Here is a 22918-nt window from a genome sequence, read left to right as displayed (position 1 = left end):
GGAAGCCCAGTCAATTCCCTGCAGGATAAATAAGGAAATCCCAAAGTAGATACATCATAACAAAACTGAAGAACATCAAAAACAAAGATTTTAAATACGAGTCAGAAACCTTCAAAAGGAAGGAATTATATTGAAGGCTGACTTCTTACCAGCAATGATGAAAGCCACAAAAGAGTGGACTTTTTTTTTTCAATATACTGAAAGGAAATTATGATCCTCCTGAAATTCTATACCTAGTCAAATTAATTTTCCAAGAATGAAGAGAAAATAATTTACCGTTAGAAGAACAAAACCTGACAGAGTTCAGCTCAACAGGCCCTTACAAGCAGAAATTCTAAAGAATACAAAAAGTACTAGAAATTAAAAGAAAAAACACTTGATAACCTTAAATTTTGAAATTTATTTTTGTTAAAAGACATCTTTAAAAGAGAAAACAAGGCAAATAATGGAAGAAGATACTAGCAATACATGTAACTCACAAACTTTGGTATCCATCATATGTAAAGTGTTCCTACTAATAATTAATAAGAATAAGACAGCCCAATAGAAAAATGGGCTACCAACTTGAACAGGCATTGCACACAACAGAAAATTTAAATGGGCAATAAACATTTTAAATGCCCAAATTTATTAGTAACCTAGGAAATGCAAACTAAAATCACAACAAGATGCCACTATACCAGGTTGTCAAAAATCTTGAAGCTTGATAATATCAAGTGTTGGCTTGGATATGAGGCAACTAGGACTTTCCTACACTGCTGATGGGACAGCAAACCAAGAGCAGGACGTTGTGGAAGATAAAAGCAGAGGGAGGTTTGAGACGACCTTTCTAAAAAACTTTAGCTGAGACTGAAGAATGGGGAGTTGGTCAGACCAAGTGACTCCAGGCAGAGAGAACACTTTGTACAAAGATCTGAATCGGAAAAGGACTTGGTGTGTTTGAGGACCTGAAGGACACGCAGCATGGCCAAGGCAGGAGCAAGGGGCACAGGACCAGAGCAGCACGGGATTAAGGCTGAAGGGGCAGCAGGAGACCCATGTCCCTTCAGGCCACCCTAAGGATTCTGATTATTATCCTGAGCCATCGGAGGTCATCGAAGGCTTTAAGCAAAGGAATAATGTTCTCAGATGTGCATTTTTTCAGGGATCTCTCTCTCTCAATACTAGGAAATGGGTTGAGTGTATGTGTGGGTACGAGTGGATACAGGAAAACCACTTGGCCTTTTGCAATAATGCAGGCAATCAATAGTGATGACAGGGGCTGGGGGGAGGTAATCAGATTGTGAATATTTAGGAAGTGAAATTAGCAGGCCTTGGTGATGGCTTGGATGTGGTGGTGAGGAAGGAGGGAGACGTAAAGGGTGACTTGTGATGTCTGGGGTCTGACTTGCATGTGGTGCTGTGCACGCACTCAGAGAGGAAACCCTGGCAGAAAGCCAGCTGGCTGTGGGGCAGAGAGGTCATTAGTCCAGTTCTGCACATGCTGTTTTGAGATGCTCGTCTTGCCTCGAGGTAAAGATGTAAAGGGTGCATCTGACACATAAATCTGGACCCAGTGGTGTCCTGGAGCGGGCTCACACGTGCTCTGCGTCTCTTACCAACTCTGCAATCACTGATACTGTGTCAGTACCTTGATCTTGGCCGTGGTGAGAATACTTACACCATGGAAATTGGCAAATGCTACGATTCCAGGTTTTTCCCCTCTGGAGAATCGGCTGTTAACCATTTACCTGCACCCACTCTTTGCACCAGAGCAGAAGCCTGGTCTGAAATATAAAACTTTCAGGGAGACCTCGGGGGCTCTCAGCTGGGCTTCATTAGCAGCAGCTCATTTTCCGCACGGAGCCCAGAGTCCAGGCAGGGAATGTGCTCCCGCCATCCCTGTAAAACTGCCTGCTGTTGACACACGAATGGCTTCCAGACAATTTGGACAGGTTGGGGATAGTTTTGTAAGAAAAGGAGTGAAAAAGAAATATTTGTCCATGAAACCCAACTCCCCTCCTGGCTTTGGCCTGGTAGTGTGGCAAGGCACGTGGAAACAGTGTTATGGGTTTGCGTGCACGTTCCCCTTACCACTTTGGGGACCATCTGGGCCTGCTTCCTTAGGAGCCTCTGTGGCCTGATGCCAGCCCTATGGACACCAGTACCAGGCCTCGTGCACACCCAGCCCACCCGATCGCCCACCCAGGCCTAAGGGCCCGGCCAGCAGCCCGTCTCCAACCACACAGCCTGCCCGCCAGCCAGCGGCACGGGGAAACACGGTGGCCGAGGCTCTGCCTCCTGGGGCGAGACGTGTGGCTCAGAGAAAGGCTCCCAGGGCTGCAGGGCAGCTGTCGGACATGGCTGGGATGGCAGCCCTGCCTGCGGGAAGTCGCAGGGCACCTCCAGAGATGCAGCCCTAAGACGTGACCGTAGCCGGCACCTGCCTCCAGGCTGGGACTCGCCGGCTTCCCCAGCATGGTCACATGCAGTCTCTCATCTCTGTTTTCTACGACAGCTCTGTGGAGTTGAAAGCACAGGGTCACTGTCTTCCTCTGTTTTACTAATGAGGTAACTAAGGTTCAGAAAGTGTGGCTTTTCAGCTCCTTCAAATTAACGTGGACCACCCGACGATGCGTGCTAAGCCTGGGTACAACCCACTCCAAGCGTCTGCCATTTCTCTGGACCCGGCATCTTGTGCTTGGCATCCCTGGCTTCCTGACCTCCCTGTCTTCCCCTGATTTGAATTCCAGGTAATGGAATGCATTTGTACTTATAATGGAATACATAATTCTACATATAACTGTGTCTACTAGTAACAGTATATAGTTTGCCTTCTGAAGCATCTCAACAGACTGCTTTCTATGAGGTCCCAAGAATTCCAAGCTGTGGTCATCATATAGGTGTTAACATGTACACATAAAAAATGGTTTTAACAATAAACTTTCTTCTAAGTATAAAAGTAATGCATGCGTTCATACTATAAAATTTAGAAAATTAGGGAAATCATCCATAAGTAACATTCAAAAGGAAAGTATTAAGATAAATATCAGGATAAATATACAGTCCACCAAGATGGTGACTATCTTAAAAGTACACTCATCTGAGTATGTGAACAACGGCATTTACAATATAATGAATATTCACGTGTGTGTGTCTCACCTGTGCGCATTTTCCATGTCTCATCCTACAGTCTCCTCTCAAATACCCGAGATGGGCTGTGAGACACACACTGAGTCCGATGGTCTAGGAGGTCCCCAGGGGTGCTCACCTGCTGCTGTTCACCGGCATGGTCCCTGCCACACGGAGCAGGATATTCCAGAAGTGACAGGTCGTGATTCCAAAGGCTGGATAATAAAAACACCACGGCTTCCTCCTTGCTCTCTGGGATCACTCCCTCTGAGGCAATCAGCCACCACGTTGTGAGGACCCTGTGGAGAGGGACTGAGGTTCCCTGACAACAGCCGTGGGAGGTGCCACCGGAGGCAGACCCTCCACCCCCTGCCCAGCATCCAGAGGCTGCCGGCCCAGCGACACCTGGACCCCAACCTCACGAGAGACCCTGCGCCAGAACCGCCTGCTGTGATGCTCCTGAGTTTCTGATTTGCGGAAACTGTGGATTAATAACCCTTTATTGTTGGTTTAAGCTGGCAAGTTTGCAGCAGCAGATAACTAGTACACTGGATTTAAACCAGGCAACCTAATGAAATCCGGACTCGGTCACTTCCTAGGTAAGTGGCCTTGGGAAACTCACTTCATCTCTTGTTTACAAATTCTCTGAAACTGAGGGAACATTCCCCTCAAAGCACTGTTTCAGAGAGTAGATGCAGCCACACAGCACAGAGGCCTTGGCACAGGGCGACATTCTCGGGGTGACTAATTCACACCGGTTTACCCAGAGCTCCCTCGGTTTAGCCGACAGTCTGGCACCAAGACACCGTGCCCCAAGCTGACAGAGACAGTTGGTCACTCTAGCATTCATTGAAAATTGGTTGAGGGTGAAACGCGTCCATGGTATACAGTTAAGCAAGGAAGTCTAGAAGCTGCAGGTAGACTAGCCCACACTCTACTTAGCCACACACAGAGATTCCAGATGTAGGATTTCATCACCGTATCCGTGAGAACTGGGTTCCAGGCTGCTTGTCTTAGAAGTTCTGCAGTGACCCCAGCGGTGCCTGGTCTGCTGGGAACTCTGCTGCCTCCACCGCTCTGGTCTCAGGGGAGAGTCTGGGCCTGCCCTGGACCGTTCTTTCTGAAGGATGGGGTGGGGCCTGCTCCACACACCACCACCAAGACTGTCTAGAACACCGCACTTCCTCACACACTGCTGAAGCTGGAGGGCACGGAGAAAAGTGCAACCTTACAGATGCTACAAATGGCTGCTCCAGAGCCCGACTCAGGGCTGGCCTCAGAGGCCCTCGCCAGGCAGGGTCCCTGGCCAGCCCTGAGTCGGCCTCCGCCAAGGCCCCAAGCGCCGCCCTGGAGGGCCCACCTGCCTCTGCCCTGCCTGGAGTTATCACCTGCAGACCTCCTTGTACCAGACATGGATAAACGCCTTCCATTCCCCTTGGCTCCATTTTCCAAAGAGCGACATCTGGGAAGCAGAGTAAAACGCTCCTCCCCCCGGGAGCACAGTTTGCCTCAGCGAAGGAGCCCAGGAAGGGAGAGTCAGGCAAAGACGGGAGGGCCCACCGCTGGCCAGGGCGCTGAGGCGGGTGCAGACTGACAGCACCTTGCCGTCAGGGGGAGCCCGTCCCCAGGCAGGCCAGGTCTGCTGGTAACTCTTGAAGAACAACCTGCTTTCTGTCCACAGTGATCATTTCAGAAGTCAAGAATAAAGGTAAGGAGTCCTGAATGAGTTTTCTTTCTTTTCAAAACAAAATGACACAGACCTGGGCTGGACCATTTGACAAACTCCAGTGCTTCGTGGATTCCCTGTAATTGGGAGTTTCTGTCTTCAACTACCGAATTACCCACAGCAGATGCACCAGGGGAACCGGGTAGGCTGGGTAACACACAGGAGTGATTAGCAGACAGACCCTGATGCAGCTGGTCCTGCGGATGGAGGTAGGAAGCTCGGGGCCCAGACGTGAGTGAGCACGTGTGTGCGACAAAGGCTGGGCTTCCTGCCAGTGGCACCTACTTCACGCATCACATGTCTCATTGGAGAGAAGAAGAATGTCTTCCAGAAATCCAGGCACCCCGACACCTGGTTTAGTGCTCTTTCCAGCAGCCTGAATAAAGTGACTTGCTGCTTTCAAAATCAGGTCAAAGTAAATCAAGGGGAAGGAAGTTTTGACAAACAGGCTTCATTCCATCTGGTAAACAAGAGAAAAAGGAAAAAATTCCAGGCCAAGCCTTGTAGAGAGAAGCAGTAGTGAGTGCGCAGCCTGCAGGACACAGGGCGAGTGAAAACACCGAAATTCCGGCGCCAAGACAGCTTGTCTGCTAGGATGCTACACCGGGCGGGGGAGCGACAGCACCTCCCAAGCTTGGTTTCCTAGGGATTTGCTGTCGTGGGGCGGATATTTAGAAGCGAAGCATCATGCCATCCGCGGTTCCCCAAGACAGCAGGAAGCATCCAGGCCCCTAAAGAGTCAAGACGGACCTGCGCCAGCTGCCCCGGGTGACGGATGGGAAGGGAGCCCACGCTGACTGAACGTCCTCGAACTTCCACATGTATTCATTATGTCAACCTTGCAACAGAGGACAGTGTTAAGCACCCCAACTTTATGAATCACATCGAGTGACTTGAGGGCACGCGCTTAAGAAGCGGCAGCTCCCAGGGCGAGCTGCTGCCATTGTTCTAGAGTGAACGGCCACCTCCAGGCTGTGACCACGGCATGAGACCATCTCCCACACCAGGGGCAGAGGTACTGTTTTCTAGCTCAGTGCAGGTTTCCCTGGACCCACAGCCAATCGTAGCTGGCCACTCATCAGAGCTTTTCAGCAAGCATGAGCCTCGAGGCTCAGCAGTTTCACTTCTGCAATCCTGCCTTCCAACACTGGGACTTAGGATACTTTCCACAAGATGGAGGGAGTATCAAGGTAACCGCATAAAATTCACACTCATTTATGCTTTTTTTTTTTTTTTCCCAAACTTGAAAATTCAAATTCCCCATCTGCTCACAGATCCTTGTCTGGCATTAACCAGACGCAGTGATACCCTTACATTATAGAGTGGGTGCAGAGTCAAGGAAGTGAATTGAATTTACAGCAGTTACCCTTTTTTGCCAAGAAACTCATCCAACTGGGGTTGGAAAACCAACCCTCAAATGTTGGGTATTAATTGGACCCTTGGCCAAGGCAATCGCTCTATCAGCCAATTAAGGCCCATGGAGCAAGAGAGAACTGTCATCCAAAGCCAACACACACAGCTCACGCCTGGTCACACGCCATTTCCTCCCGCCACCCCTTCATCTCCAGCGACTGGAGTTTCCCTTCTTCAGTCTGCTGGCAAAATCAGGGGGCTTTGAAAGCTCTCCAGGACCCAGCTACCCATGAGTATTAAAAAAAAAAGCCACAACTAGTTATTGAAACTTGTGGAAAGTTTGTGAATTTTCAATGCGGGTCCAGGAGGAGTTTGTGTTCTTCTGGAAAGAGACGATGACAAGCAGGGAACCAAGAGGAGTGGGAATTCTGGGGGCCGGTGGGCGGGTCGAATCAGCATGGAAGACAGTTTCCCACCATCTTTCTTTCCAATGTGGAAAGGAATCCGTACTCAGGACCTGCACTCTATCGTGAGTATTTCTAGCTCAATAGGTACTAGTAACAAACGTGTTGCCCATCTCTTATTAGTAAGACACACCAACCAGAAGCTTCCGCATCACTGGACTTCAACTGGAATCCAGACCGTGTCACTTTCTAGTCAAGAAACCCTGGGCGGGAACTTAAAACTCTCAAATGTCCATGCTGTCGACCTCGGTTGCCAAATGGTTTAAGTGAAAACTGCTTCACACACTTAACACACAGTACATCTCAGTAACTTAACCACTGGCACTACTGCTCCCCGATGACCATTTCCCCCAATCCTCCCTAAATCAGTAGGCGATTCCCCTCCACAAAAACAAGTATGAGACTGGATGTGAATTCAAGCCCCAAATCTGGATGACTGTTTGCTAATAGAGGCTGTGGCGTTCCTATGTGCAAGTATATACATGCAGTCCCAGTTAAGCCCTGGGAGACTTTCTGGTGGACTGCGGAGTGTCGGTACGCAGCCCCATGTGTAAGAAGCAGCAAGACTCTTTTCATATCTGACCAGAGGCGCAGAGAACCGAGGCAACTGCAATACAATTTCGGCCAAAGAGGGCAGGTTCACTTGAAAGATTCCAATCAGTAAGGGACAAGTAAAGGCTTTTTATGGATGGAATTACCTGGAAAGTTACTTCAGGCTCCCACAGCATCAGCATCCAGGGACGTGGCTCCCTCCAGCGCACAATCCGTGTGGTCGCGCACAGATGCAGTAATAACCGGTTATGATGGGCTGAGCTGGGGAGAAGGTAGGGGACATTCCCCGGTTGACAGTCATCGGCTCATGGGTCTCGATGGCAAAAGAAGTTGTCACTTGACTGAGTGGTGGCTCCGTGGGGCAGTGTCAGCAAGATCTACAGCTGGAAGAAAGCCAACATGATGGTCAAAAGCACAGAAACATTATATTTTGACCTTTCTGGCGTTACTGCTGGCAGTTATCCAAGATTTGGGACAGTCGGTTTTTTCCATGAAAAATTTAGTGGCTACCACAATAATTCATGGAGTATCCTTAGAATTCTTTGCTTCCAAGCCAAACACGAAGAGTGTTATGAAAAAAATCACCCAGTGCATTCACCTGCGCTCGACTTCCCCATCCTTCGTTAAACCTTGTCATCTTCACATTTCTTGACATGCTTCCCTTTCCCACATCTGCCCTGACTGTTAAAGCAATACTGATGGCCCATCCACCATGTATTTTTATTGAGTTTCCTCAATATAAGTGAAATAAGTGGACAGGAGGGGACTGGGTTAGGACTGCACATCGGGAAAATGCCTGTGTACTCTAAGTGTTCAGGGCTTAGTGACAAAGCAATCCATCCACCGTGAGGGTCAAGTCATGTGCCAAAGACTCTGAAGATTTTAACAGAGAAGATGGAAAATTCTCTTCCAGGCAAAGAGACCCATCAAAACAGACTCTGCAGACTATAAAATGAGCCACAGGGGATTCATAGATGAGCCAAAGGCGTGTCCTGGGCGGATGGCGCCCTGCCTTCCCCACCTTGTGCAGCCTCTCCCACGGCACCAGACCATGGTCTTTCCAATCCCTGCCTTGCCCCAGGGGGCATGTTTCTCCACCCACTATTAGACACAGTCTGTGCGGCATCCAAGGCCTAATTCCCAGATACCGAGGGCAGGAGGGACCGGCTCTTCCTCCAGAGGACACTGGTTCTAGGGGCCTGAAACTTACAACTTAACCTTTAAAAACTGCAATTTTAAAATATGTTGCTTTTGTAAATTGGAAACTCATGAATTCTTTCAACCGCAGAGAAATGACATTAATAAAAGCCCTAATGAAATAATAAAAAGCAGGGTGCTGTTCAGGGGCCTCACTGCCATCTCAACACCCACGGATGAGGCAGGTGAAAGCCAAGATGAGTGAGAGGGCCGATTGTTGCCCCCCGTCCTGAGCACCGGAAAGTCAGGCTAGAGCTCTCATCTCCCTCCTGCTAAGAGCACGGGCCTGGGTCCCAGGTGCCAGGAGGGTGAGGGAGGGCAAGGGCTGACTACCGTCTCCACGGCCCCAGTGACCCAGAGCTTTCTGTCTGTTCCACCACAGGATCCCATCCACATGCCATAGAATAGGTACTTCTCTGCACGCTTTACAAATGAGGATTCCAAGACACAGAGACTCAGAGTAACTCGCCCGTTACACAGTTAACATGTTGCAGGACTTGTGATCAGAATCAGAGCCACGACTGTTGGGCACGCAGTATTTGGCACAGATTTAAAACCCATCTTAACCACTGTATCAGCACATCTCAAACCTGACCATGCATTCCAGCCACCCAGGGAATCTTGTCAAAATGCAGATTCGGATTTTATCGGTCAGGTGGGGCCTGTGACTCTGCATTTCTGACCGGCTCCCAGGTAGTGTGGGTGCTGCAGGTCTTTGAGGAGTGAGGTGCTACATAATGCTCCCTCCTCTACATCTAAAGGGGGCGCCCACAAGTGGGAGAGGGAGGGGTGCCGAGGGGGCAGAAGCAGGAAGGGAGCAAGCTTTCCTTCCACAAAATGTCCCGTCCCCTAATGTGCATGTGACAGTTAAGAAACTCTAAAGTCCAAAACTTTCTTCCATGAACTCTCTTAACTTGGAATCGAATTCAGGCCCCGTGTGTCCATCTCACATATGCGATGTCTTTTCCGGAACACCTGGGCCTCAGCAGATCGGCCCAGTTTTGCATCGTAAGAAATCAGCCTTCAGGAGGAAGACTCTCCCCCAGGATGAAACCTCAGGACAGGGTAACGGTCACAGGTGAATGAGTCCTGCCACACACTCTGTGGGGAAGCGCAAGCTGCTTCCCCCCAGGGACACCCCAAAGTCAGCGAGGTCATCCAGGACTGGCCTCTGCCTGGGAGTGGTATCTACTGCTCAGTGACACTTCCTTCTTTGTGGAGTTTTTGGGGACACTTCACGGAAGCTGTGCTTTATTTTCACTGAGAGCATCAGGGGTGACCCTCGAGAGTGAGGTCAGGACACGGAGGGACACTTCAAAGACATGTGCAGGCCTCTGAGACTTCGGCCCAGCATGCACGACAGGAAGGAACTCGGGGGCTGGGCCTGGGCCTGAGCGGGGCAAGCGTCGCCCCCGCTGGCTTCTTGTGTCGCCCTTGGTTCCTGCTCACTCGGGGGCATCCTCCGTCTCCCCCACACGCGTAGCCTCTCACAGTTCTGGAGGCCAGCAGTCTGAGGTCACGGTTTCAGCGGGACCGCGCCCCTGCAGAGGCCCTCAGGGAGAGCCCGTCCTCCGCCTCCTCCAGCTTCCCGTGGCTCCAGTGCACCTTTGCTTCGGCTGCATCGCTGCAGCCTCTGCCTCTGTGGTCCCACGGCCTCTCCTCTCCTCCCTGGGTCTCCCTCCTGTATGTCTCCTATGAGGACACCTGTCATTTGAGTTCGGGCCACCCAGATAATCCAAGATGACCTCATCTCCAGATCCTTCACTTGATCACATCTGCAAAGACCCTTTTTCCAAAAAGGTCACATTCACAGGTTCTGGGAATTAAGACATGGACATATCTTTTGGAGGGGCTGTCATTTCAGCCCCCACTATGTAGATAGATATTATTTAGGGCTTCCATTAATAAGCTCCATTTTATTAAATTCCTCCAGTGTTCAATCTAATTTATTCTCTTCTTCTAGTTGCATAACTATTGCAACTTAAACAACTGTGAGTCCCCAGCATCAGTTTTACCGTGTCATTTTGGGCCACAAGCTCACAAAAGACTACATTTTTAAAAGGATGATTGTCAAACCAGATGCCAGGAGCTCTCCTGAGACACTCTATAATTCAAACCACAGGCTCCCAGGCTCTGTTTTAAGAAGGACAGTCCTGTAATAAAAATACCATATGTACTTCTCCTTGCCCTTCCACAGGCTGAGTTGCACAAAAGCCTGTCACCTGTGAGCAGGCGAGCTTCTGGAACCTGATGGGTGGGTGCAGAGCAAGTACTTGCTTGAAATCTTTCAGCCGAGAAAGAGTCACCATGTCCACAGCCCCAAGACCGGGGTTCCAGGGATGCAGCTGTCGTAGAAGGAATGTCTATGGAGAAAGGTTTTTTAAGAGTAGCCCATTTCTTTAATCTTCCATTCCTCACTGCTGAAAGAACTAAAAAAAACGTAATTTGTTTGGGCCAGTGGAAGAGGAAGACTGGGGTTTATTTCTGCTTCACTTCCAAAATGCAAACAAGCAAAAGAAAACTTTAGATTTTCTCTGCATCCCAGATGGGTCAGGGTGGGAATTTGCCGCATGGCTGTCAATGAAAGTGGACTGAAGTGTGATTGGATGGGTGTAAGGCAGCATGCCCAGAAGAAAGGGGGAAATGTAAAATGGACTGGAAAAGCTAAAAGAAAGAAAAACAAGTCTTTATCAAGAAAAGATTTAAATACACAGCAGCTGGGTATAATAAATATATTTGTTCATTTTAATTGATCAAACATCTCTCTTAATCTATAACTTTCGTTTTTCATGTCAGTGAAAATTCTCTGACTCAGCGTATAAAATAGCTAATAGAGTTTTTTTATTGCCACAACCTAGCCATATTTCCTTTGATGTGCCAAAATAAAACATAAAGAAACTCTGGTTATTGTTTTTAAAAGACTTAATTCCAGCCGTCATATAACATCTCTCTGGCAACATGAGAGCGACACTCAGCCCAGTTAGGAACACAAACCCTCAGCAGCACTTCTGGTTTCTAGACACCATCTAACGTCTGGCTCACTTCTGTTCCATGTTATCTTTCATTTTATGCAAATACTTTTTTCATTTTTCCAATGTATTCTTGGATATATACAGATATTTACACACCAAATTACATGAAGAATTAAGAAAATGCTCCAAGTGGAAACCACCTTTACGTCTCTGTTTTGTTCTGGGTATTTCAGGCAAAGAAAATTTAATCCATGTAAGTGTTCATATAAGTAGCTCCAACAATCCATATACGTATCTCAACATTTATCTTCCTTTTTTCTTTGTTTCTGTTGGAAGCTTCTTTACTCAAAAAAAAAAAAAATCTTGCAATACAGCATCCCTTTGAATAGAAATTCCATTAATAGGCCAGGATTATGTAGGAAATAAAGTGAACTAGGACCGGTATTATTCACTTATACTTACAGTTTAATACCATATTATTAAATTTTCAGTTCCTATTATTAAAATGACATTTATATCCTGTTCAACTGCCTGGATAAAAAAAAAAAAAACAGCTCTTGAGAAGCATGGTGTCCAAATGCAGAATAAACTATAATACTTAGAATTAATTGCTTCTATTACTCAAAAAAATAAAAAGTATAATGTAAATGCTAAAGGTTGCAAAGAACAGCTGGAAAATATTGCCCTCTTGATAGAAGTTACCTTAATTGTGAAATAATTCCCAAGCCAGAATATCATTATTTAAATTTGCTTTTCTGTCCCTTGGGCAATATTTTATTATTCTGTGTCTAACTAATAAAGTTTCCCTCAGTTGTTTATTTGCAGTTATTGCTGTCAGTTGCCAAGCCAATAAAATACATAAACTCTATTATCACAAGAAATATGTGTGTTTTATAGACATTTATAGTAAATTTTCTTTGCATTTTACAGGTTCTGTAACCAATACTGAGTCTCTAAACATCCAAGACAGCTTCTGCCCTGAGGGCAGCATTTCCCAGCTGCTACATTAAACATTAGTCACTACCTATTTTGTAAGATTTTTAAATTAATGCATGTTATGACTCCACATTTAATTAGTACTCCATTCATCCAACTGAGCACCTACTGGGTGCCAGGTGCTGTGTCAGGCCTGGGGGATGAATAAGATCTCACCAGTGACGGAGAGCTCAGTGTTTCCTCACCATATAGACAGTGTAGACCTTGGTAAGGGATAGTGAGGATACACCTTCCAGCTTTTACTTTAATATAATTTAAACAGAGCTTCTTTACCAGGGAATTCACAAGCCAATTGCCAAAACTAAAAGAAAATAATACTGATGATGATGATGATCATAATAATTATAGTAAGAAGAATATTTGAAGAACATGGAGGATAACATAGCAACCTAGAGAACAGAATCAGGGGACAATGGACCGAGTAAACAGGAGGCGGGACCAGCAGGACCAGCATCAGCCTAACTGGTCACCACAGCTGACATCCTGGGCCAGCTCTCGGTCCCCAGTACTAGTTAGATGCATGTGAGGGATATTTATACATAAATACAGTTGATTCTCCTTATTTGCAGTGCACTGACTTAGTGACACTGACCGGGGCTCCTGGGGACACAGGGTTAGGTTCCCGTGAGCCTCTGGTCACAACTTTCTTGTTAACTGACCAACACAGAGCCATGTCTTACGTGAGCTTCTGTTCAGATACACCTTATTCAGTATCTACTGTTGACTCATCAACGCTGAGCTCATGGCCCACAGCACTGTGACTCAGGCCTGGATGAGCTTCACCCAGCACAGGCATTTTCTCCTTGAGGGGCGTCACAGCCCTCTTGCCTTTAGGAGGACCAGACAGCTTCATCACTCTCTCGGGGGCCACCATAAACACCAAAAAAGGACAAAAGTGCAAAAACTGGGCCCGAAATTGACCCATGAAAGGACACTTCTTTACGGTCTGAGAGGTGAACCAAAGACGTGGAGCGCCAGCCTGGCCTGGACCACGTGCATCAGTCAGCTCCAACTCTTTGCTGCTCTGGGAATGACCACGAAAGCCCTGCTGAGTGCTGATCTGGGGGGTACGAATATACTGAGTAGTGAGTAGTTAGTAAGTAGGTGAATTCACAGATTCTGAGGGCCAGTTTTAGACTTTTTATTGTGAAAATGTTCAAACATACAGAAAAGTAGAGAGACCGTTGTCAACCGAAGACACAACCTAAAAGTTGAGAATTATGTTTTATTCGGGGACATTACTGAGGACTATAGCCCGGGAAACAGCCTCTCAGATCGCCCTGAGGAACTGCTCCAAAGAGGAAAGGGAGGAGCCAGGATACACAGGAGTTTTTACTGGGAAAAAAAACAAAAACAACAACAAAAACACATGTAGTCAAACATCAAAAGATTACTGCTAATCATAAAAAACATGCATTTCAAGTTAATGATTTTAGTGTTTTTCTATCTATGGGAAGATGCAAGAGCCTGGGCTCATTGAAATTATTCCTTAGATACACATCTTAACTATCTATGGCCAGAATCCTGTTTTCCTCCATCCCAAGTTCCCTCAGGGTACACTGTCAGGTCAGCTACAGAGGCTGATGGCTTGATGGTTTCAACAACCTTTGTTTACTGATATGGCAGGAGACATTCTTTGTCTTCTCATTAATGTTTTTATTCTATCTGAATCTCTTTTTTCAAAATTACCTCTATGGAGGGGTGGAGTCAAGATGGCGGCATGGGAAGATGCAGAGTTTGCATCTCCCCAGAATTAGGGCACCTGCTGGATGCTGGTGGGGGACCTCAACGCCCAAGGAGATGGGAGGACCCCCCAAGCAACTGGGTAGGACATAGGGGTAAGTGAGGGGGGAGAAGTGGAGGCCGGACAAGACCGGCACCCCTGAGGGGTGGCTGGGAGCAGGGAGAGGTTCCCACGCCTGGAGGGACTCGCAGGGGCTCGGAAGATCAGCAGGGAATGTGCCTAGCATTTCCCCTGCCCCATCGGGCCCCGGGAAGCCTGCTGGGCTCCTGGGCCAGGTCCTCCGCCCTCCGAGGGTCCTTCCAGGCCTCGTGGGTCCTAGGGGCATAGGAGGGAGGCAGTGGGAGAAGAGGAGAGGCAGACAGGGAGGGGCCCTCCGGATCGGAGGATCAGAGGAGGCAAGGAGGGCGTTTCCCCCTCCCACTCGGGTCCAGTGAGCCTGCTGAGGTCCTGGACCTGGTCCCCCGCCCTCCAAGGCCAGAGGTACTCCTGGGCCCCTCCTGATGTGTTGAGCCTAAGTCCCGCCCCACACACACCCAGGGCCTTTTCCAGCCAGCCCTGTGGATCCCAAGCATAGGCCTTGCCTACCACCTAGACCCTGCCCCTGCCTAAGCCCTGCACCCCACAGCCAAGGCCTTTTATGGCTTTTTTGTTGTTGTTCCTCCTCTTTTTTTTACTATTGTGGTTCTGTTTTACCTTCTGGTTGTTGTTTCATCTACATTTTTATTTTTTTATTCTTTCTAACATATCTGTTAGTTTTCTAATCTTATTTTATTTTTTACTTTGTCACTGTTTCGTTTTTTTTTTTTTTTTTTTTTTGCTGTCCCATGTGGCTTGCAGGATCTGGGTTCATGAGCCAGGGGTCGGGCTGAAGCTCCAGGAGCTCTGCGTCCAAACCACTGGACTAACAGAGAGCCTCAGACCCCAGGGAATATTCATCGAAGTGAGGTTTCCTGGAGGTCCTCATCTCGGCACCAAGACCCAGCTCTACCCAACAGCCTACCAAACTCCAGTGCTGGAAGCCTCAGGCCAAATAACCAGTAAGAGAGAAACACAATCCCACCCATCAAAAAAAAAAAATGAGATAACAAACAAATATGTCACAGATGAAGGAGCAAAGTAAAAACCTACAAGACCAAGTAAATGAAGAGGAAATAGGCAACCTACCTGAGAAAGAATTCAGAGGAATGATAGTAAAGATGATCCAGAATCTTGGAAATAGAATGGAGGCACAGATTGAGAAAATGCAAGAAATGTTTAACAAAGATCTAGAAGAACTAAAGAACAAACAGAGATGAACAACCCAATAAATGAAATGAAAAATACACTAGAAGGAATCAATAACAGAATAACTGAGGCAGAAGAATGAATAAGTGAGCTGGAAGACAGAAAGGTGAAAATAACTGCCAAGGAACAGAATAAAGAAAAAAGAATGAAAAGAATTGAAGACAATCTCAGAGACCTCTGGGACAACACTAAACTCACCAACATCCAAATTATAGGGGTCCCCAGAAGAAGAAGAGAAAAAGAAAGGGTCTGAGAAAACATTTGAAGAGATTATAGTGGAAAACTTCCTAACATGGGAAAGGAAATAGTCACCCAAGTCCAGGAAGCATAGAGAGTCGCATATAGGATAAACCCTAGGAGAAACACACCAAGACACGTATTAATCAAACTAACAAAAATTAAATTCAAAGAAAAAATATTAAAAGCAGCAAGGGAAAAGCAAAAAATAACATACAAAGGAATCCCCATAAGGTTATCAGCTGATTTTTCAGCAGAAACTCTGCAGGCCAGAAGGGAGTGGCAGGATATACTTAAAGTGATGAAAGAGAAAAACCTACAACCAAGATTACTCTACCTAGCAAGGCTCTCATTCAGACTCGACAGAGAAATCAAAAGCTTTATAGACAAGCAAAAGCTAAGAGAATTCAGCAACACCAAACCAGCTTTACAACAAATGCTAAAGAAACTTCAGGCGGGAAACACAAGAGAAGAAAAAGATCCACAAAAACAAACCCAAAACAATTAAGAAAATGGTAATAGGAACATACATATTGATAATAACCTTGAATGTAAATGAATTAAATGCTCCAACCAAAAGACACAGACTGGCTGAATGGATACAGAAACAAGACCCATATATATGCTGTCTACAAAAGACCCACTTCAGACCTAGGGACACATACAGACTGAAAGTGAAGGGATGGAAAAAGATATTCCATGCAAATGGAAATCAATGAGTAGCAATACTCATATCAGATAAAATAGACTTTAAAATAAAGACTGTTACAAGAGATAAGGAAGGACACTACATAATGATCAAGGGATCAATCCAAGAAGAAGATATAGCAATTATAAATATTCATGCCCCCAACATAGGAGCTCCTCAATACATATGGCAAATGCTAACAACCATAAAAGGGGAAATCAACAGTAACACAATAATAGTAGGGGACTTTAAAACCCCACTTACACTAATGGACAGATCATCCAAACAGAAACTAAATAAGGAAACACAAGTTTTAAATGACACAATAGATCAGATAGATTTAACTGATATTTATAGGACATTCCACCCAAAAGTGGCAGAATACACTTTCCTCTCAAGTGCCCATGGAACATTCTCCAGGAGAGGTCACATCTTGGGTCACAAATCAAGCCTCGGAAAATTTAAGAAAATTGAAATCATATCAAGCATATTTTCTGACCACAATGCTATGAGACTGGAAATCAATTACAGGAAAAAACCTGTAAAAAACACAAATACATGGAGGCTAAACAATGTGCAACTAAATAACCAAGAGATCACTGAAGAAATGAAAGGAGAAATAAAAAAATACACAGAAACGAATGACAACAAAAATATGACGACCCAAAACCTATGGGATGCTGCAAAAGCAGTTCTAAGAGGGAAGTTTATAGCAATTCAATCTCACCTCAAGAAACAAGAAAAATCTCAAATAAACAATGTAACATTATACCTAAAGCAACTAGAGAAAGAAGAACAAAGAAAACCCAAAGTCAGTAGAAGGAAAGAAATCATAAAGATCAGGGCAGAAATAATTGAAATAGAAATGAAGAAAACAATAGCAAAGATAAATAAAACTAAAAGTTGGTTCTTTGAGAAGATAAACAAAATTGATAAACCTTTAGCCAGACTCATCAAGAAAAAAAGGGAGAGGATGCAAATCAATAAAACTAGAAGTGAAAAAGGAGAAATCACAACTGACACAGCAGAAATACAAAGGATTATGAGACTACTACAAACAACTATATGCCAATAAAATGGACAACCACAAAGAAATGGACAAATTCCTGGAAAGGTACAATTTTCCAAGACTGAACCAGGAAGGATTAGAAATACAAACAGACCTATCACAAGTAATGAAATTGAAACTGTAGTTAAAAATCTTGAACAAACAGAAGTCCAGGACCAGAAGACTTCACAGGTGAATTCTATCAAACATTTAGAGAGGAGCTAACACCCATCCTTCTCAAACTCTTCCAAAAAATTACAGAGGGAGGAACACTCCCAAATTCGTTCTACAAGGCCACCATCACCCTGATACTAAAACCAGACAAAGGTATCACAAAACAAGGAAATTACAGACCAATATCACTGATGAACACAGATGCAAAAATTCTCAACAAAATACTAGCAAACAGAATCCAACAACACATTAAAAGGATCATACACCATGATCAAGTGGGATTTATCCCAGGACTTCAAGGATTCTTCAATATATGCAAATCAATCAATGTGATATACCATATTAACAAATTAAGGAATAAAAAACGTATGATCTTCTCAATAGATGCAAAAAAGGCTTTTGACAAAATTCCATACCAATTTATTATAAAAACTCTCCAGAAAATGGGCACAGAGGGAACCTACCTCAACATAATAAAGGCCATTTATGACAAACCCACAGCAAACATCATACTCAATGGTGAAAAACTGAAAGCATTTCCACTAAGATCAGGAACAAGACAAGGATGTCCACTCTCACCACTCTTAATCAGCATAGTTCTGGAAGTCCTAGCCACAGCAATCAGAGAAGAAAAAGAAATAAAAGGAATACAAATTGGAAAAGAAGAAGTAAAACTGTCACTGTCTGCAGATGACATGATACTATATATAGAAAATCCTAAAGATGCCACCAGAAAACTACGAGAACTAATCAATGGATTTGGTGAGGTTGCAGGATACAAAATTAATGCACAGAAATCTCCGGCATTCCTATACATTAACAACAAAAAATCAGAAAGAGAGATTAACAAATAATCCCATTTACCATCGCAACAAAAAGAATAAAATACCTAGGAATAAACCTACCCAAGGAGGCAAAAGACTTGTACTCAGAAAACTAAAACACTGATGAAAGAAACCAAAGATGACAGAAACAGATGAAGAAATATACCATGTTCTTGGATTGGAAGAATCAATATTGTGAAAATGACTCTACTACCCAAAGCAGTCTACAGATTCAGTGCAACCTCTATCAAACTACCAATGGCATTCTTCACAGAATTAGAACAAAAAATTTTACAATTCATCTGGAAACACAAAAGACCCCGAATAGCCAAAGCAATCTTGAGAAAGAAAACTGAAGCTGGAGGAATCAGGTTCCCCAACTTCAAACTATACTACAAAGCTACAGTAATCAAGATAGTAAGGTATTGGCACAAAACCAGAAATATAGCTCAATGGTACAGGATAGAAAGCCCAGAGATAAATCCACACACATATGGTCACCTAATTTATGATGAATGAGGTAAGAATATATAATGGAGAAAAGACAGCCTCTTCAATAAGTGGTTCTGAGAAAACTGGACAGCTACATGTAAAAGAATGAAATTAGAACACTACCTAACACCATATACAAAAATAAACTCAAAATGGAGTAAAGACCTAAATGTAAGACTGGACACTATAAAACTCTTAGAGGAAAACATAGGAAAACCACTCTTTGATATAAACCACAGCAAGATCTTTTCTGACCCATCTCCTAGAGTAATGAAAATAAAAACAAAAATAAACAAACGGGACCTAATTAAACTTAAAACCTTTTGCACACCACAAGTAAACCACAAACAAGATGAAAAGACAACCCTCAGAATGGGAGAAAATATTTGCAAATGAAGCAACAAAGGATTAATCTCCAAAATACACAAACAGCTCATGCAGCTCAATATCAAAAAAAAAAACAACCCAATTAAAAAATGGGCGGAAGACCAAAAGAGACACTTCACCAAAGAAGACACACGGATGGCCAAGAGGCACATGAAAAGATGCTCACCATCACTAATTATTGGAGAAATGCAAATCAAAACTACAATGAGGTATCACCTCATACAGGTCAGAATGTCCATCCTCAAAAAATCTACAAACAATAAATGCTGGAGAGGGTGTGGAGAAAAGGGAACCCTCTTGCACTGTTGGTGGGAATGTAAATTGATACAGCCACTACGGAGAACAGTATGGAGGTTCCTTAAAAAACTAAAAATAGAACTACCATATGACCCAGCAATCCCACTACTGGGAACATACCCAGAGAAAACCATAATTCAAAAAGACACATGCACCCCAATGTTCACTGCAGCACTACTCACAATAGCCAGGACATGGAAACAACCTAAATGTCCAACAATAGATGAATGGATAAAGAAGATGTGGTACATATATACAATGGAATATTATTCAGCCATAAAAAGGAATGAAATTGGGTCACTTGTAGAGATGTGGAGGACCTAGAGACTGTCATACAGAGTGAAGTAAGCCAGAAAGAGAACAACAAATATCATATATTAACGCATGTATGTGGAATCTAGAAAAATGGTACAGATGAACCTATTTGTAGGGCAGGAATAGAGAGGTAGACGTAGAAAACGGACATGTGGACACAGCGGGGGAATGGGAGGAGGGGATGTATTGGGAGACTAGGTTTGACATAACTACACTACCACGTGTAAAACAGATAGCTAGTGGGAACCTGCTGTGTAGCACAGGGAGCTCAGCTCGGTGCTCTGTGATGTCCTAGATGGGTGGGATGGGTTGTGGGGGTGGGGTGGGAGGGATGTCCAAGAGGGAGGGGATATGTGTATATCTATAGCTGATTCACTTAGTTGTACAGCAGAAACTAACACAACACTGTAAAGCAATTTTACTCCAATAAAAACAAAACAAAATTACCTCTAATGACCTACATGCTTCAGAAAGTGGAACCTGTGCTTGCCCTTTTCAGATGACAGCAGATGAGGACATGGTCCATTTGGCTGACGGGTGCTCCCTCAGCTGAGTTCTTTGAGAATCAGTCATGAACAGAAACCATACTGAATCTGTCATAACCCACAAATAGGAATGATATAAATACATGTAAAAAAAAGGCTTTTATTAAAAAAAAACAGGGATTAATGGGTGAAAAGAGAATTTATCCATTGAGAAATGTGTAAATCATACTTCCTGTCAATTAGAGTCCTGCAGGAGCCTAAAGTTGACAGCATCTTGCAGCCAGGGATGAAGCAGCAATTACCCATGTTTGCAGAGCATTTTGGTGGATTCTAACCAACCTAATGTACTGTAGAAAACTGACCCCAAAAAGCTGGTCCAAGTAAGTGTCCTGGTTGGAAAAATCAGATGTGAACCCAAGTGTGGGCTACATGGGTGTGAAATTACTGCTCTGAGGAATTTTTTAAAATTTTAAACAGAAACCTCTTTACCCAGAGTTTACAACGCCAACTGCCAAAACTAAAAGAAAATTCTAACCAAATTGGTTAAAAAGAAAGGAAAAGAAATCCTTCTTTTTGGGCAAAGAAGTTAAGGATTCCTTTTCTCTAAGTTTCACATTCATCTTTTTTCAAAAATTTCTTCCCATAAAATGTCACAGCATAGTAAGCACTCGTACCATAAAATCTCAAGGATAATTTCTAAGCAGTTTTGTTTTCACTCACATTCCTGAAATGAATACAGAAATTGAAACGTCCGCCCCTCGCCTGTGAATTTCAGACCCTAAACACATACCTTAGCAGACTTTCAGAGACTAACACATTCTTAACCAAAGACCATTTGGATTACCTTTCCCTCTTCTGTTCATACCATTCTCCATAGCAGGAAAATGTATCATGTATCATATCATTTGCCCCAAACCAATTTTTCCGAGTTTCATGGTCATCATCTCCCTCTTCCTGGAACAGAAAGTCTTGCAAACTTTGCCAACAATAATTCCGACTTTACTGCTGGTCACTTCCTAGGCAAGGCTGTCTTGACAACCAATAGCTGGCTTCCTGACGTGCCAGTCTATGTAATGAGATGTTGCTGCCCTGTCGGGTGTATAAATGTTTGAGTGGGATGCAAGGGAGAAAGGTTTACACGCAGCCTCAATTACCTACCCCTGACTAGTCAGGCAAGACAGAAGTAATTGGGATAATGGTTTCTGTTGGGGGTGGGGACAAAATTCAGGAAGCCAGGAACTTAAATAGGACACTGGCCACATGTTAAATTATGTCTCTCTGAGGCACCAGGATGGGGGAAGGGTTAGGGAGAAGTAAGCCAACACCAAATTAGGGTGGCTGGCTTTGCCCTTCATCAGCCCAGTGCTGGCTCACTTCCTGGACCATTCAATCTATCTTCATTTTTCTGGCAGTTGACATTTGCCTGTAACAAGGCATTCCTAAAACGATATGTTCCAAGAATGTCTTCTATTTACATTATAATATTCAACACAGCCCTTATTTCTTAATTCATATAAGTAAAGACATCTTAAACTTCTCATTTTAGTATACAGCAATAGTCTGTGCTCTAATCACATACAGTAACTCTCGGGTTCTTTCTGCCTGGTTAATTTCAGTACAATGTAGTCCTTCTCAGAATAAATAGTTTTATTTCTAAAAGAAAGAATAATAGGGAAGAGCAGGCAGTGAGCCTATGACTTCAGTAAGGAGTCGACTGTCAAATTTCAAATAATCATCTAAAGATTAAATGTCTCTTTTGAAAGGATCAGTAATAATTAGATGGTGACTACTTACCCATCCAACTGGGTTACTTTCCTTAGTAACATTCTTATCTTGGTTTTGGAAATTGTAGAGTGTCCAAAGAATGAACTCATAATGGAAAAATTGTGGGACTTCCCTGGTGGTGCAGTGGTTAAGAACCCACCTGCCAATGCAGGGGACACGGGTTCGAGCCCTGGTCCGGGAAGATCCCACATGCTGCGGAGCAACTAAGCCCGTGCGCCACAACTACTGAGCCTGCGCTCTAGAGCCTGCGAGCCACAACTACTGAGCCCACATGCCACAACTACTGAGCCTGTGCTCCAGAGCTTGCGAGCCACAACTCCTGAAGCCCGGGCGCCTAGAGCCTGTGCTCTGCAACAAGAGAGGCCACCGCAATGAGAAGCCCTCACACTGCAACAAAGAGTAGCCCTCCACTTGCCGCAACTAGAGAAAGCCCGTGCACAGCAACAAAGACCCAACGCAGCCAAAAATAAAATTAATTAATTAATTTCAAAAGGTTTAATATCAACTTCTGCTTCAATTTGGAGAAATTTTTTCTACCAAAATTAAATAAACATATCTATTTGTATAATTACTTGGTATTGTTGATGTTGAAAAATTTAATGAAATTAGGATTTTTTTTTTACTTGAAGAGAAACATCATCATGATATTCCTCCCCTAACTCATCTCCTTCACATTCCATATTCATTGTTTCCTGAATCAAACACAATGTGTACATCATACATTAATCACACACCTGGGAGATTCAGCCACCACTTTTTTGATGTGTGTGTGTGTGTGTGTGTGTGT

The 22918-nt window shown here is 44.4% G+C and overlaps 1 long non-coding RNA gene across 1 annotated transcript in view; it reads right to left on the bottom strand.

The window, feature by feature from the left end:
* The window catches only part of LOC137231477 (uncharacterized), a 42046-nt gene that overhangs the window by 3990 nt on the left and 15138 nt on the right, over positions 1-22918 (bottom strand). Inside the window, exon 3 of the long non-coding RNA XR_010946569.1 lies at positions 7353-7589. This is a non-coding gene — a long non-coding RNA (uncharacterized lncRNA). The remainder of the gene's footprint in view (positions 1-7352; positions 7590-22918) is intronic.

The sequence above is a fragment of the Pseudorca crassidens genome, chromosome 10 (assembly GCF_039906515.1).
Source record: "Pseudorca crassidens isolate mPseCra1 chromosome 10, mPseCra1.hap1, whole genome shotgun sequence".
Lineage (NCBI taxonomy): Eukaryota > Metazoa > Chordata > Mammalia > Artiodactyla > Delphinidae > Pseudorca > Pseudorca crassidens.
This window is presented reverse-complemented; position numbering and strand designations above follow the sequence as displayed.